Below are 17,859 nucleotides of genomic sequence, written 5' to 3'. Positions count from 1 at the left end.
CGGTACCCCCAACTGGGCACAGGGAGAGGGAAGGACTGTGCATCTGTGGGTATTCTGAAGGACTTTAGTATCTTAATGAAGACACTAAGCCATTACTATAAGTCTGTGTAACTTTTAAATAAATAATTTCTTTCTTTTTCACCACTCTCTGGCAGCGGGCATTGCAAACCTAGCAGGTGTGTGTGTGGGGGGACCTCCAGAGACAGAAAGGGGGAATCCTTTCTGTAATAATTTATCGTGAGCCACCCCCCTGCATGCTCTGTAACACTCACCCCTACAAGTCTGAACTGGGAGATGGGACACATGGAGCAGGGCCATTGAGTTATTTTGCATACCAACAGTTTTTCAAATAACCTCTAGAACAGTCATTTAACATATCTATAACTTTTGACTGGTTTCATGGATATGTTAAATGGCTGTGGCTATGCTTTGAGCCAAGAGGATGGGAGACTCCCACCCAGGATGTAAAGGCAACTCCCCCTGGTTGCAGTGCCTGCGTGAGAGCTTGGGGATGATTGGCTCCTTGCCAAAGGGTCACGCCTGCCTGGACTTATTATGGCAGCCCAGAAAAGCTGGAAAAATATGGGAATGCTGGCAGGTGTAACTGATTGTGGGAGGAGTCAGAAATGAGGATGCAAAGGAAGATTGTCACTGGGATTTAACCCCAAGCACAGCAGCCATGCAGGGGGAACCACGCAGCTTTGGGGCTCCCTTTGCCACGCAGCTTAGGAAGCTAGAAAGCAAGATGTAGCAGCGATGCAGAGCTCTCTCTCAGCAGTTCGGAAGAATGCTGGAGAGGCGCTGCAGGAAGGAAAGGGGTGAAAGGACTCTTGCTGGTGGGCCTGGAGAAGGTGCCACACAGGTTTGGATTAAGAACTGGAGATCCTGGCAACACAGCCGTTGGTTCTGGGAACCGTGGGAGGCCTGCCAGCCAAGCACGGATTACTGGGAGGAACCGGGGGCTACCTGAGCCATGGACTTCTATTTCTTTTCCTGAGATATGATACCCTGGACTGAGCAAAAGTGGGGAAGGAAGGACTGTGTGTGTTTGTGGGTGTTTTAAGGGACATGGGATTTTAATGAAGACATTAAGCCATTCTCTTAAGTCTGTATAACTTTTGAATAAATAATTCCTTTCCTTTTCACCAGTCTCTGACATTGAGAGCTGTAATTCCCTGGTGATGGGCAAGGCAAACCTAGTATAGGGGGACCCATTCTGTAATAGCATATTGTCCCTCCCCTACAGGTCCATTCAGTAGCAGTTATATATTTTCCATTAGGTTGTTTGGATTTTATAATTCTTTTATTAAAGAAATCACAACTTTTGCTTCCAAATATCTTAAACAAGTGTGTTTTTAAAAATGACATAATTTACTTTTTATTTATTTTAATAACATCTTCAATGGTGCTGGCTCATAGTGTCTAATTCCTTCTATACTGACATTGGACACAAAAATAGACAAAAACAATCCACCTTGTTTTAACAATTTTGGAACATCTTATTCTTTGTTGGAAAATATCTTATTTATCAAAAATGTTAGGCTTTTTTTGGATGGCAATCACACTCAGATCATCAATTTTCTCATACAGGGAATTTGGAGAGAGATATTTTGTCCAGATTGGAATTTCATTGTTAGAAGAATGAGCTAACACATGGGACTCCTCTAAGAAATTTTTTAAATAATTTTTAAAATTGTTATTCTATTACAGTTCTCCCAATTTTTCCCCCTTGGCCCTTCTCTACCCATCCCACGACCCCTACTTCCACAGTCAATTCTCACCCTGTCGTCCACATCTGTGGGTCATTCATACATGTTCTTTGACTAGTCCCTTCTGCTTCTTTCTACCCTTATCCCCCTCCCTCCTCCTATATGGTTACGTCGGTTTGTTCCTTGTTTCCATGCCTGTGGTGCTATTTTGTTCGTTAGTTTATTTTGTTCATTAGGTTCCTCTTATAGGTTAGATCATATGGTATTTGTCTTCCACTGACTGGCTTATTTCACTTAGCATAATACTCTCAATTCCATCCAAGCCATCGAAAATGAGGAGTTCCTTCTTTCTTTCTGCTGTGTAGTATTCCATTGTGTAAATGTACCACAGTTTTTTGATCCACTCATTTACTGATGGGCATTTAGGCTGTTTCCAGTACTTTACTATTATATATAGCACTGCTATGAACATAGAGGTGCATAAGTTCTTTGAATAGGTGATTCGGGATTCTTAGGGTATAATCCCAGCAGTGGAATTGCCAGGTCAAAAGGCAGTTCCATTTTTAATTTTTTGAGGAAATTCCATACTGTTTTCCTCAGTGGTTGCACCAGTCTGCATTCCCACCAACAGTGTACTAGGGTTCCCTTTTCTCCGCATCCTCGCCAGCACTTGTTGTTTGTTGATTTATTAATGATGATCATTCTGACCACTGTGAGGTGTTATTTCATGAGGTTTTAATTTGCATCTCTCTGATGGCTAGTGATGTTGAGCATCTTTTCATATATCTATGGGCCCTCTGTATGTCTTTGGAGAAGTGTCTGTTCAGGTCATTTGCCCATTTTTTAATTGGATTGTTTATCTTCCTGGTATTGAGTTATATGAGTTCTTTATACATTTTGGAAATCATTCCATTGTCTGGTGTGTCATTGGCAAATATGTTCTCCAACATAGTTGGTTCCATTTTCATTATGATGATGGTTTCTTTGACTGTGAAGAAGCTTTTTAGTTTGATGCAGTCCCATTTGTTTATTTTTTTCTTTTATTTCCCTTGCCCTAGGAGATATGTCAGCCAAAATATTGCCACGTGGGATATCTGAAATTTTCCTGCCTGTGTTTTCCTCTAGGACTTTTATGGTGTCATGAGTTATATTTAAGTCTTTTATCCATTTTGAGTTTATTCTGGTGTATAGTATAAGTTAATGGTCTAGTTTCATTTTTTTGCATTTACCAGTCCAGTTCTCCCAACACCATTTGTTGAAGAGGCTATTTTAGAGTCAATAGAGCATGAACATACTCTATTGTATGTTCATGCCCTTTTGTCAAATATTAATTGACCATACAGACATGGGTTTATTTCTGGACCCTTTATTCTGTTCCACTGATCTATGTATCTGTTCTTATACCAGAGCCAGACTGTTTTTGTAATCCCTCTTACTTTGTTCTTCTTTCTCAAGATTACTGAGGCTATTCATGGTCATTTATGGTTCCATATAAATTTTTGAAATATTTGTTCTAGATCTGTGAAATATGCCATTGGTAATTTAATATAAATTGTGTTGAATCTATAGATTGCTTTTGGTAGTATGGACATTTTAAGGGTGGTAATTCTTCTAATCCATGAACACAGCATATGCTTCCAATTATTTGTACCTTCCTTAATTTCTTTCTTCAGTGTTCTGTAGTTTTCCAAGTATAAGTCTTTTACCTCTTTGGTTAAATTTATTCCTAGGTACTTTATTTTTCTTGTTGCTATAGCAAATGGGATTTTTTCCCTAGTTTCTGTTTCTGATATTTCATTATTTGTGTACACAAGTGCCATCAATTTCTGAGTATTGACTTTGTATCCTGCTGTTTTGCCAAATTCACTTCTTAGGTTGAGTAGTTTTTTGGTGGAGATTATAGGGTTTTCTATGTCATCTTAATTGGGGCCCTCTGTGCTTCCTGCACTTGTATGACTTTTTTCCCTTACCTAGTTAGGGAAGTTTTCTGCCACTATTTTTCTGCCATCCTTTCCATATGAACAATGTCAACAGCAATTGAGCAAATAGTAATAAAGGTAGAGAGAGATTAAGAATACTATAAAATAGAAAAAAGGAATATGAGATGACTATAGGAGAGAAAAATGATTTTGAGTGGGAAGAGGAAGGAGAAATAATAAGAGTAAGGAATAGAAACAGGGCAAGGAAAGGGAGAAAAATAAAATTTAAAATGTAAGTAAAACAGGGAAGGGTGACAGCAAAATGGAGCAAGAAAAGGGAAGAGTGTAATATAAGGTGTGAAATAAAATTTAAAAAGTAGTTAACCAAAGGGAACAAAATTGTAGAAAAAGCACAACAGTGTCAATAACAATAACAGTTGAGCAAAGATTAATAAAAGTAGAAAGAGACAAAGAATATTACACAAGAGAAAAGAGAATATGCAATGTCTACAGTGAGGAAAAATGATTTTGAGACGATAGAGGGAGGCAAGATAGTAAGAGTCAGGAATAGAATTGAGGCTAATAAAAGGGAAAAATAAAATTCCTAACGCAAGTAAGCATGAACAGGAAGACGGCAAAATGGAATAAGCCAGGGGGAGAGTAAACTATGATATTTGAAATAAAAAATAGTGAGCAAATAAGAATAGTTGAAGAAGAATGGCAATAACCATAATATCCATGCCAAGCAAGCCACAATTTATAAAGGTGGAAAGAAAATAAGAATCTTATAAGAAGGGGGAAAATAATGTGAACTGACTAAAGGAAGGAAGAGTGATTTTGAGAGGATAGAGGGAGGAGAAATAGTAAGAGTAAGCAATAGGAAGAAGGTATAGTGTAGGGGAAAATAAAATTTACAGCAAAAATAAGAAAGGCAGGAAGAAGGCAAAATGAAGTAAGACAAGGGAAAGGTACAATGTGAGATTTGAAATAAAAACAAAAAATATACTTAAAATATAAATAAAAAGAGTAAGAAATAACAGACAAAGAAGAGTGAATTAGTTGGAATACAACTGACACAAAAGAAGTATTTAAAGGTTATGTGAAAGAAAAAAAAATAACAAATTCTGAAGAAGAATGGGGTGGGATTCATCTCAGCAGAGTTTGGTGTTTTCCTTCTGTCTTCTATTTCTGGATCCACCTCTGGCTTTTTATCAGCTCAAAGTCCAGGGCTGGGTTGTCCAACTTCTGGCAGCATCTCCTCTATTACCTTCACCTGCGTCTAGAGGGGGCTTCTATTTCAATAGGGAGAGTGGGACACCTAGATCTCCCTTGGGAGTCATTGTTCATTCTTCTGGGAAAGTTGTGGGTGTGTTTTCCCTGCCCCCACACTACCTGTCTTGGTCTGTTCCAGAGTATTTCCAATAATGTGTAGTTTCTGCTAAATTAGCTGTCTGTTTTAAGGGAGGGGCCCATCTGTGTAAGAGGGTCAACTCTTCTGCTTGGTGCTGATGGCAGCTCTGTGTGCTAGCTGAGGCTGGGCAGAGCCCTGATTTCTCCTTGCTGCACCAATTTCTGATCTGCCTAGTTTGCTGGCCTCAGTGGAATAGGGCCCTAGGAATAGGGTTCAGTGTATTTTGTCTCTCTGAGAGAAGTTCAAAATGGGCCAGTTAGGCATTTCTCTTTCTGTCTTGTGGATATGCACTCTACAAGGGGTTCTTGAGCTCGTCCTGCCTGTTTTGCAGAGCTTCCCTGTTGGTGGTGGCTTGCAAACCTGCAGGAGATAGGGGCTGGATGCATCCTTTTGGGAAAGGGGCTCTGTCTGGCTGTAAATAACCTCATGTGCTCAACTCTTGCCTGTCCAGTTCCCAGCCCACTGCCATTGCAGCAGACACAGTCCCCAGCTTTCCACTCTCTGCAGCCTCTGGCCTACCAGCTGTGCTGGGCTGGGGCTGAGATATCCCCTTGGTGTGCACCTTTCTGATCTCTCTGCCAGCTGCACTCAGTAGGAGCAAACCACATCCTCAATTTTTTCCCTTTGCTGGCAGGGCAGCAGTGCACAGGGTCCCTTCCTAGCATGCCTCAGCTCCCCTTTTAAAAAGTCTCTCTGGGCACTGCCACTGCAGCACTGAGTCATTGTCCGGCTTTCCTCACACACCACCTCTCCAAAAATCCAAAAGTCTCTCACAGTCATGGCTGACCACGGACTGTCTCCACCTGATCCAGGTGCAGATGGAATCCCTCTCTCTCTCTGGCACTCTCCTGATTGGTGTTTGCCATTGCAGCTATGGGTGTGCTGCTCGATGTGTGTTTGTGTGTAGTCTGGATCTCCCCAACTTTGTGTATCCAAGTCACTCCTGGCCGGGGTCTGAGGGATTCTCTGCCCTGGGAGGGGAGGGAGCCTCAGAGCTGTGATTTCTGACTGGGTTCTCTGCATCTGCAGACGCCACTCCTGGGGTATTTCTCTTTCAACCTACAGGATCTTCTTATTGCCTGCCGTGAAGCATCTTCTGTACTCTTCAGCTTCCAAACTTCATTTCAGCTAACAATCCGTTGAATGATCAGTCTATTTTTCAAAAAATAATCCAACTATCTGAGTTGGGGGCAATAGCAAGTAGAGTCAGCTTCCACCATCTTCTCTACTAAGGGGAACTTTTTAATAGAAATGATTCCATTTTGTTGAAGACCCTTTTTGATCTTTTTCTAATTTATTTGTCTCTACAGAAATCTCATAGCAGCATGTCTGGTTTTCACCTAGTCATCCAGCAATGGCAATTTTACTGGTGCCCTCCACAGTGGGAATCGTTCTGTGGGCTCCCTGTGTTACTGATTTACTGTTAAGCACGTACTCTTTCTTCTTTTCCATCATTTACATTGGTGGGAAATAAAAGATACATTCTTGAAGGGGAAACCAAGACTTGGAATTACCATGGACTGAGGTTACAATAGCTTGGGGTTGATGGACCATTTCTCTGTTTCTCACTGTCTGTTCTTCCTACCCATGGATAATAAGAAATTACCATTTAATGTTAAATTGGAACAGAAGAACAGCAGACAAAGAAAGAATGGACATTGTTTTTCAGCAGAAGTTCAGCTCTCCAAAAGGAGGGCTTTCATCTCTCCTCCTAATTGCGTGGCGAGCTCAGAGCTGCCAATTTGCTTTTAGAAATATTGGAATTTTACTTTGAGCTACTACCTCTGTGTTCTCTGCTACTGTTATGTGATCACTTAATATAGTAGCAACGGCTAAGGCAACTGGTTTTCTCAAATTAATTGGAACCCTATTTTATTTTCTTCTCTTGTTCATATAAGTAGTCCTACCTTCCTTGTTGAATAAGGCTGTCTGGATATGGCTATAATTCATCAAGTTCAAGGTGTAAAATTCACTCTTAACCCCTTCCTCTTTCAGAGGAATGGGACAATGGAAACAGAAATAGAAGGAGTTTCCACAGAAGGAGAAAGGAAAGATATAAACACTTTGGATTTTACCTTTCCAGTACATTCATTTACTGGGTGATTTAAAATTCTGAAAAATTAAGCCTGGTAGAGCCATGGTGTGAGCTTCCAGATGCTCAGGAAATATTTAATAAAGGTAAATTTGGTCATTGAAAAATGACAAGGATGACCAAATGGATATCTCAGCTAGGCGGTTGGATGTCCAAGGGGTGGTGAGAAAGCCATTCTGTTCTCCCTATATGAGCCCTGTGGTCAAGACTGGTCACACACAATTCATTTTTGGCTGAACCTTGCCACCTGGCTGTTCTGGCTTCTCTTCTCACCACTCCTTTTAGGAGTCATTCTAATGGTCTTTGGCCAATTTTTCTTCCACCAACCCATATAGGCTATGTGGTGTATGGACCTAACCTTGAACTCTGACTTGTGTTTTAGTTTCTACTCTCTTCTCAGCTGCTACACATGGAATGCCATCACCATCTGCTTCCAGGTCCTTCACTGTTAAATAGGCTTGCACCAGACTGCCATGTTCCATGCTCTGTCTCATGGATGCCATTGCTCCTTCCTGATCTCTGAAGTTCCCTGGGAAAGCTATTCATTCTTCTATGTATAATCCTTATCTCTGTCTCTACAGAGATATCTCTATGTCTGTGATCCTACATGGCTCACTCTTTTTTTTTTGATGATGTTTGGTGGGGACAGGAAAGTTGTTTCAGCATTGCGCTGGTTGGAGGTGACCCATTTTTTGAAGTTGGTGAGTTACAGCCGTATCCAGACAGCCTTAGCATAAGTTTCTCCAGGGAACTGGATTAAGATAGGCTTGATAATTGTCATATTCTATCCAGAACCATTCTTTAGGACCACCGTTATATAATATTGATCATACCAGAGTCCTTCTTTACTTAGACATTTTGCTCTCATTGGTAACTTTATGCAAACAGATTTCTGCTGGGTTTCTTAGATCATCAGTCATGTTTGTGTCTGTCTAAATCCCAACTCCATACAGGGTCTCCAAAATCCCATGCAAAACAAGGAGTGAGTCTGACTTGGTGAGGAGTGAGGAGTAGGAGAAGGTTTAGCAAGACTCCACATTGTATCCTCAGCACCAGCACAACACAAAAGCCCATTTCTGAGAAACTACTTGGTCACCTTTTCTCCTTTCTTCTTCCCTAGGGTGGAGGAGACTCAAGCACCACTTAAATTTAGTCCCATAAAGAATACATTTGCTTTGGCATACTCTCCTTCTGTTGGTATGCCCTGCCCTGTGCTTCCTCCAGCCACCTTCTTTGCATCTTCAAGCCTCAGCATATGTTTATCTCTTTTTTTTGTGGTGGTTTTCTGGCTCCCCTTCTGCAGACTGGGTTAGGTGGTCTTTGTGCTGCTCAGCATCTGCACTGCCATAATATACTTCGCATATCTAGATGATAACACTTTTGCCATGGTAATGAGATTGAAGGGTTTTTTTTTTTTTCTTGATGTATTCCTCAGGACAAAACTCTATTCATTTGTGTGAGAGAGCACTTAGAGGAGAGCTTATGTCTCATTTATTTTTATACCCCTTCCACTCAGCACAGTACCTGGGGGGTAGTAACAGCTTGACAATTCTTTGGTTGATGGTAGAGAGCCTTTCTGAAGATTTTGAGAGAAAGATGACAATTGGGATAACTTTTTATTTTGGGCATTGTGTCAGTTTGAATTTCTGGAAGGTAGATGCCAAGATGGAACTAAAAGTGCAAGAAATATCTTAGGTGGAAATGCCTGTAAAGGATGGATGAGGGGAGGAGAGAAGGAGACCAGGAGAGCTTCAGACCACAATGTGGAGCTGTGTGCTAGGTTCCAGAGCTGCCATAAGAAAGTACCATACACTGGGTATCTACAAACAAAAATTTAGTTTGTTTGGAAGTTTGTTTAGTTTGTTTGTTTGATCTCAGTTTGGGAGGTCATAAGTCTGAAATCAAGGTCTTGGCAGCATTGGTTTCTTCTGGAAGATCTGAGGGAGAATCTGTTCCACGCCCCTCCTCTAGCTTCTGGCAGTTGCTGGCAATCCTTTAGTGTTCCTTGGCTTGTAGATGCATCTCTTCAATCTTTGCCTCTTCACACTGCCTTTTTCTCTCCACGTCTTCTAATGGTCTTCTTGTGAGGACATTAGTCATTGGAATTCAGGACCACCCTTAGCCCAGGACCACCTCATCTTAACTACTTATACCTGTAGAGAATCTATCTGCAAGTAAAATCATGTTTTGAAGTTCTAGGTGGACGTGAATTTTGGAGGGACACTACTCAACTCAGTACACATTGATCCATGTGGAGGGAGAGAAAGAAGAAGAAGAAGGGGGATTGAATACAAAGAGCCTCAGTTCTAAGAAAGTCTCCATCAGGGCAACAGGCAGCCCCAGAACAAAGATTGCCCACTAGAGAAGTTTACAGTGGGAAGGAATAGTCCAGCTTTAGTATCCTTGTCATGGCCTTCACAGTAGGTTCTTTCTGAAGAGTTTCTGTGATGGGCTCCCATGGCTGCCACAGAAGGGTTTCAATATAAAAGTTATGTTCCCCCTGTTGACATAAGAAACATACAAACCTGTAGAGAAGTTTTGTAAGAGTTTGTTTCAGCCAAACTGGAAAAATATGCTGGGGAGCAAGATCTCAAACGCTCTGAAGATTAACCATTTTGCAGCTTTTTTTTATGCCTTTGAAATTAAGGAGTAGACCTAAAGAAGATTGGAGATAGCATGGTGAGGACTGGATTACAGCACAGTTTATGTGCTTTCTCGAAGGTGGTTTTTTGTTTTTTTTTTCAAATGTATGTTAACCTAGATGCACAGAACAATCAGCAGGGCTTGCTTAAGGCAAAGATAAACATTTTACTCAAAAGTTATGTGCCTGAGGCATGACTACTCACCACGACCTGCTCAGTTAGGAATCTATGATCAGATCACCCTGTGAGATTACTTTCCTTAGAACCACCTTTTTAAATTCACACCTCTATTCCTTTTAATCAAATAATTATGACAAAATGCTAGCTCCGGAGCAGCTGAAAGACTGCAGTGAGCATCTCCCAATGTCCCAGACCACTGATCTCCTCTAGAAGAAAAGCTATGTAACAATCAATCATGGCTTTCTGGAGTCTTGGCTCCCAGGGTCCAGGCACTCCAGCTTACCAATTCCATCTCCAGACAAACCAGATATCTGCCAGAAGCATACACCCAGCAGAGATCTTTCCAATCTTTCCCCTTTCCTCTTTATTATTTCTCCCCTATTGTTTTCCCATTTTTAATTTTCAGTATTCAATCTTGAACTCCATTCTCAGCCTTCTTCATTTAATTTGAAATATTTGTTCCATTCACTAAACCAATCACTTGGTTTAATTCCTTCATATATCATCTTCAAGTATATGAAGTTTTTTTGTTTTGTTTTTTTTTTTTTTTACAGAAATGCAGCTGTGTAGTTTACAAAACCACTTCAAGAAAGGTGGAAAATCAAGCATTCTCTGTAGTAGTGGGGAAATCCTTGTTTTGCATTGAGGTTCCCTAGAAATATCACTGTGGTGTGTCACCCAGGAAAAGCTCTGTTCTCTCAACCTTTCCTGAGGGCCATGTGTGCCCCTCATCCACTGTGATTTCACAGTAGAGCAAAGCTTACATACTCCATCAGGGCCATGAGAATGGAAGTCAAGGATCAAGTTCATGGCTTCTGTGGACTTTATTTCATTTCCTACCAGTATGTTTGGTTGCTTTGTTATTGAACTAGTGACAGGTTATCTCCCTAGATTATAAAAAATAAATACATGTTTAGCACTGTCCAAACTATCTCTTCCTTCCTCCTTGCTCCTCCCTCCTCCTTGCTCCTCCTTGAACTTTACTCACTTTTTCCTCAGGCCTTTGTAATTGCTATTCCCTCTTCCTGGCTCTCTATACCTCCAGGTCTCACCTGGTTCCCTCTTACACTTCATGGGGTATTTATTTTTTTCCTTCCAAAATATTGCATTTTATTTTTTATTATATTTTTCATTACCATACCACCTTTATTCCCATCCCCTGCAATCACCACACTGTTGTCCTTGTCCATGAGCCCTTTTTCCTTTTCCTTTGACCCTTCCTCCCCTAACCTTCCCCCATGATAAGCTGTCATCCTGCTCTCTATCTATGAGTCCATCTCTATTTTGCTTGTTAGTTCAGTTTGTTCATTAGATTCCACATATGAGTGGAATAATATTGTATTTATCTTTCCCTGACTGGCTTATTTTACTTAGCATAATATTTTCCAGGTCCATCCATGTTGTCACAAAGAGTAAAACTTTCTTAATTTTATGACTGAGTAGTATTCTATTGTGTAAATGTCCCAGAGTTGTTTTATCCACTCATTATTGATGGACACTTGGGCTGTTTCCATATCTTGGCAATTGTAAATAACACTGCAATGAACACAGGGATTCTTATGTTCTTTCAAATTAGTGTCCTGGGTTTCTTTGGGTATATTCCTAGACGTTGAATTGCTAGGTCAAAAGATAGGTCCATTTGTAATGTTTTGAGGTATCTCCATCCTGCTTTCTACAGTGGTTGCACCAGTTTGCATTCCCACCAACCATACAAAGGGTTACCTTTTCTCCACATCCTCGCCAGTGCTTGTTTGTTGATTTATTGATGATAACCATTCTGACAGGTGTAAGGTGATATCTCACTGGAGTTCCAATTTGCATTTCACTGATGATTAGTAATTGTTCAACATATTTTCATATATTTACTAACCATCTGTATGTCCTCTTTGGAGAAGTGTCTATTCAGGTCCTTTGCCCATTTTTTAATTGGATTGTTTGTTTTTTTGGTGTGGAGTTTTGTAAGTTCTTTATAAATTTTTGGTATTAACCCCTTATCAGATGTATTGACAAATACCTATTCCATGGGTAGATTTTTTTAATTTTGTTGATCGTCTCCTTCACTGTGCAAAATATTTTGGTTTGATGTAGTCACATTTGTTTATTTTTTTTGTTTCCTTTGCCTGTGGAGATACAGGCAAGGGAAACAAAAAAAAATACAGGCTGTGGGTATTTATTAACACCCAATAAAATATTTCTATGAGCAATGTCTCAGATTTTACTGTCTATGTTTTCTTCTAGGATTTTTATGGTTTGGGGTCTAATATTTAAGTCTTTAATCCTTTTTAAATTTATTCTTGTGTGCGATGTAAGAAGGTGGTCTAATTTCACTTTTTTGAACATATTTGTCCAATTTTCCCAATACCATTTATTAAATAAACTATCTTTAGCCCATTGTATGTGCTTGCATCCTTTGTTGAGTATTCATTGGCTATAAAGTTGTGGGTTTATTTCTGGGCTCTCTGTTCTGTTCCATTGATCTATGTGTTGTTGTTGTTTTTATGCCAGTACTGTGCTATCTTGATTACTATGGCCTTACAGTAGAGTTTGATATTAGGTAGTATGATTCTTCCAACTTTGTTCTTCTTTCTGAGATCATTGTTGTTATGTGGGGAATTTTATGGTTCCATATAAATTTTTGGAATATTTGTTCTAGTCCTATGAAATATGACATTGGAATCTTGGTAAGAATTGCATTGAATCTATAAATTGCTTTGGGTAGCATAACATTTTAATGATAATAATTCTTCCTATCCATGAACATGGTATGTGCTTCCATTTATTTGTATCTTCTTCAATTTCTTTCTACAGTGTCTTATAATTTTCTAAGTATAGGTCTTTTACATCCTTGGTTAGGTTTATTCCTAGGTATTTTATTCTTTTTGTAGTAATTGTGAATGGGATTGTTTTCTTAATTTCCTTTTCTGTTAGTTCATTGTTGACATAAAAATGTGACTGATTTCTGGATATTAATTTTGAATCCTGCTACTTTGCTGAATTCATTTATCAGTTCTACTTGTTTCTTGGTGGAATATTTAGGGTTCTCTGTGTATAGTATCATGCCATCTGCAAATAAAGACAGTTTCACTTTTTCCTTTCCAGTTTGGCTGCCTTTTATTTCTTCTTGTCCAGTTGCTATGTCTAGGACTTCCAGCACTCCTTGTATGTTGAATAAGAAAAGGGAAAGCAAACATCCCTGTCTTGTCCTGATTTTAAGGGGATCACTTGTAGTTTTCCTAATTGAGTATGATGCTGGCAGTTGGTTTGTCATATATGGTTTTTATTATGTTTAGGTTTTTTCCCTCCATTCCCACTTTGCTGAGAGTTTTTATCATAAACGGTGCTGTATTTTATTGAATACGTTTCCTGGAGCTATTGATACGATCACATGGTTTTTATCCTTCATTTTGTTTCTGTGTTGTATCACATTCATTGATTTGCAAATGTTGTACCAACCTTGCTTTTCCAGAATAAATCATACTTGATCATGGTGTGTGATCTTTTTGATGTATTGTTGTATTCAGCCTGCTAATGTTTTGCTGAGGATTTTAGTTGTATGTTCATCAGGTATATTGGCTTGTAATTTTCTTTCTTTGCAGTGTCTTTAACTGGTTTTGGAATTAGGATAATCCTGGCCCTGTGAAATCTGTTTGGCAGACTTCCCTCCTCTTGAAGTTTGTGAACTAGTTTGAGAAAGAGAGGTATTAGTTCTTCCCAGAATGTTTTACCAAACCTTTACTAAACTTTACTAAAGTTTTACTGTAAAACCTTTGGATCCAAGGCTTTTGTTTTTTGGGAGTTTTTAAAATTACTTCTTCAATTTTACTAAGTGTAATCTGTCTATTCAGATTCTCTAATTCCTCCTGATTTAGTTTTGGGAGACTGTATGTTTCTAGGAATTTATCCATTTCACCCAGGTTGTCCAGTTTGTTGGCATATAGTTATTCATAATATTTTCTTACAATCCTTTGTATTTCTTTGGTGTCAGTTGTTAGTTTTTCTTTTTCATTTCTAATTTTATTTATTCGGGTCTTTTCTCTTTTTTTCTTGATGAGTCTGGTTAAAGGTTTGTTCATCTTCTTTATCCTTTCAAAGAACCAGCTCTTGGATTTATTGATGTTTGTATTGATTTTTTTTACTCTATTTCATTTATTTCTGCTCTGATCTTTATTATTTCCTTCCTTCTACTCACTTTAGGCTTTGCTTGTTCTTCTTTTTCCAGTTCCTTTATGTGTAAAGTTAAATTGCTTATTTGAGAGTTTTTCTGTGTTTTCGATACACTTGTAATGCTTTGAATTTCCCTCTTAGGACTGCTTTCTCAGTATCCCACAGATTTGGGATTGCTGTGTTCTCATTTTCATTTGTTTCAAGGTATCTTTTGATTTCTTCTTTGCTCTTGTTTTTTACCCATTCATTGTTTAATAATATGTTATTTAGCTTCCATGTCTTTATGCATTTTTCAGTGTTCTCATGATTGAGTTCTAGTTTCATAGCATTGTGGTCCACTGAGTGTTTTGTTCAAAGGTCACCTTCTCAGAAAGATTTCCCTAAACACCACACATCTGAAAGGCTTCTCCTTCTGCCCCAGGCCTGTCATTTTTATTCCCTTACTCTGCCTTATTGCTTCAAAATGCTCAGCTTGGTTGTTAAAATAGTAAAATATTTCCATACAAGTTTGGAAATAGCCACTGTCTGAACCTATAGGCATCTCCCTGTCGTCTTGGCCACCCATGTCCCCCAGACACTTGAGACCTTTCCATGCTCCATTAAAGCAAAGAGCCTCCAGGACCCCATCCCAGCACCAGGGCCAGCATCTGTGTCTGCTTTGGTTCTCCAGTACCTGTGATGTGCTAATTATGTATTTAACAGGTGTATTGAGTTGTAATTTACATACTGTAATGTTCATTTCCTTAATGTACAATTCAATTATTTTTAGTAAATTTACAGAGCTGTGCAATTATCATCACAATCTGATTTTAGGTTGTTTTTACCATTCCAAAAGATCTTTTGTAGTCATTTGTAATCTAAATATTTTGAATGCCACTTCTTTTTAGCTCTACTTGAATTAATTATGTAGGATATCTGCTAACTTGTGGTGGCAAATAAATTATATTGCATACAACTATGTATTATCTATCATCTATCAATCTATCTGTCTATCCATCTATATCTCCGTCTGACGTAATCTGTAATGTGACCTTGTTACTCCATCAAGAGGTGGTGCCTACACAGTGTGCTGTTAGATGAGGAAATAAAAACTATCACCTTTTGCAAATACTTGTTTTGTGGGTCAGAATATTCTCATTATGTGCAACCAAAAACAAATAACAGAAGTTGATATAACTCCATCATAATTCCTGACTTAAAATGTTTGTGTTTATCAAAAACAGTTGTGCATATATTAATTTTTCCTTATAATAAGTAACTATGTGTTTGGGCTAACAAACAAATTTATATTAAAAAAGTAGCTGGTACCTAATTGAATCTGGCCTGGCCCTGGTGACTCACTTGTGACCAATAGAATGTGGTGCAGGTGACACTGAATGATTTTGAAGCTAGATAAGAAGCCTTGCAGTGTCTCCCTGATCTGATGGACCGCTTGCTCTGCAGGCATTCCCCCCAAAGCATTTTCTTTTACAATCCAGTTGTCATTCCCAGATCATGTGGAGTGTTTCCGGTATGTGCGCTGGCTTGAATCATTTCATTCCAAGTTCTAGACAGATGACTGAAGAATCCTCCAGATGTTTCCAGTCTCTAGCCATTTAAGTCACTCCCAGTGGTTTGAGTTTTGCCAATGAGGTCCCAACATTGAAGAACAGAAACAAGACATACTGTTTCTCTATTTCCTGTTTGATTTTTGGATCTAAAGAATACAGGCACATGGTAGAATGGTTGATGTGTTATGCCACAAAGTTTGGGGTGGTTTGTTACCCTGTGACAGGCAACTGAAACAACACTTATCATCTGGGTCACTGCCTAGAATGTGAGCTCCAGAAGGCAGTGACTTTAAATGTCTTGATACTATGTGTTTGTAATGGTTAATTTTATGTGTTGACTTGACTGCGTCACCGGCCAACCAGATATTTGGTCAAACATTAATCTGGGTATTTCAGTGAGAGTGTTTTTGAATGAGATTAACATTTAAATTGATTGATTTTGAGTAAATTGCTTTTCATAACTGGGTGGGCATCTTCCCATCAGTTGAAGGACTGAATAGAAGAAAAGGACTAGCTTTCCCTGAGCATGACACTTCTCCAGAAGACTGCTCTCGGACTTCATCTGCAACATCATTCTTCCTTGTCTACAGCAGACAGCCTTCATATTCCAACTGGAGTTTATTATTGTTTCTCAATTCTTCTTGGTTATTCTTGGGGTTCAGTTGCTCCCAATCCTCCTTCACTCATCTTTGTAGCTGCTAGTAGTAGTATTCTTATATTTGGAGAAAATCACTTTGAAGATTCCTTTTAACTTTGAGATGTTGTGAAGTTTTGGAAACCATCATGCAGTGTTGTGGAAACTACCAACAAGCGCATTGTGCACATTATGTTTTGCATTGAATCCGGGGACTACTTGCGTTTAACAAAACACCTCTTATCAGAGTACCTTCAGCTAGAGCAGTGTTGGTACATTATCCCAATCATTTTAAGAAAGCACATGTACATGTTGTTCAAGAAGAGTGCTTTGTTTGACATGTCCCCTAATTTCCTAGAATTGCAGTATAGCTTTCCTATGAAGTAATCCAAACAGACTAAGTGGTATTATCGTCCCTTCCACAAAACCTTTATTTCAACACTCACTTTGCCATTTTAAGACACTGTATCTTAAATATATACAAACATCTGCATTTGAGGGTTAGTGTGACAGGTACTGTTCTCCCTGGTGAAGAGAGGCTCCATCTGTATGGAAAGGTCATACTTAATCGTCTGGGCACTAATTTCTGAATAACAAAAGCACAGACTGAAATGAAAACTCAAAAACACCAGCTTGTTTTTAAGTTTCCAATAGTAGCTGCTAATTCAACAAAGAGAAACTGTGGTTTCATGTTTTTGGATCATGTGGGCCTTATTCAAATCCTTCTTGTACTTTCTGTCTGACTTCATTTGAAAAGATTGCTGCACTAACCAATATGTGCAAATGACAAAGTGCAAAAATGATTTGATTAATGAGCCAGCTAATATATTTCTCAGATATTCTAGCTTCCCAGGAGGTGCCAGGGTAGAATCAGGTTATGAAAATGGGTCACCCTTGAAATTACCCGTAATTGTGTTTGTGGGCTGGGGGTGGGGCCACAGTGAAGGGGGCAGAGTAAAGGGAGCAGTGCAGCTAAAATTTCAAAACATCTTGGTTCACCTTGGGGTGGATATTATGAAATTGGAAAGGCCTTCAAACTTTTCATGGGGAGTATCTTGACAGAAACTTCAACCCCTCTAACAGGCTGGGCAAATGGGTTGGGCAATAATAAAGTACTTGCCTGAGGTCCTGCATATAGTCAGTGGTGGAGCTGAGATCTGACTTAGCCCATTGTTTTGCTTTACTGATTCCAGCGATACAAAAATCAGCACTTTAATGCTCTTTTAAATTCACAAAGTGAACAAGGCTCCAAAAATTTAAGAAGATTGAAATCATATCAAGTGTCTTCTCAGACCATAATGGAATCAAACTAGAAATCAGTTACAAAAAAAAAACTGAAAAATACACAAAAACATGGAGGCTAAAATAACAGGTAACTAAGTAATAAATGGTTAACAACGAGATCAATGAAGAAATCAAAAGATACCTTGAGACAAATGGACATGAGGACACAGCAACCCAAACTCTGTGGGACGCAGAGAAAGCAGTCTTGAGATGGAAGTTCAAAGCATTACAGGCCTACCTCGAGAAACAAGAAAATCTCAAATAAATAATCTAA

This window comes from Desmodus rotundus, chromosome 4 (genome assembly GCF_022682495.2).
Source record: "Desmodus rotundus isolate HL8 chromosome 4, HLdesRot8A.1, whole genome shotgun sequence".
Taxonomy (NCBI): Eukaryota; Metazoa; Chordata; class Mammalia; order Chiroptera; family Phyllostomidae; genus Desmodus; species Desmodus rotundus.
Note: the sequence above shows the minus strand (reverse complement) of the source record.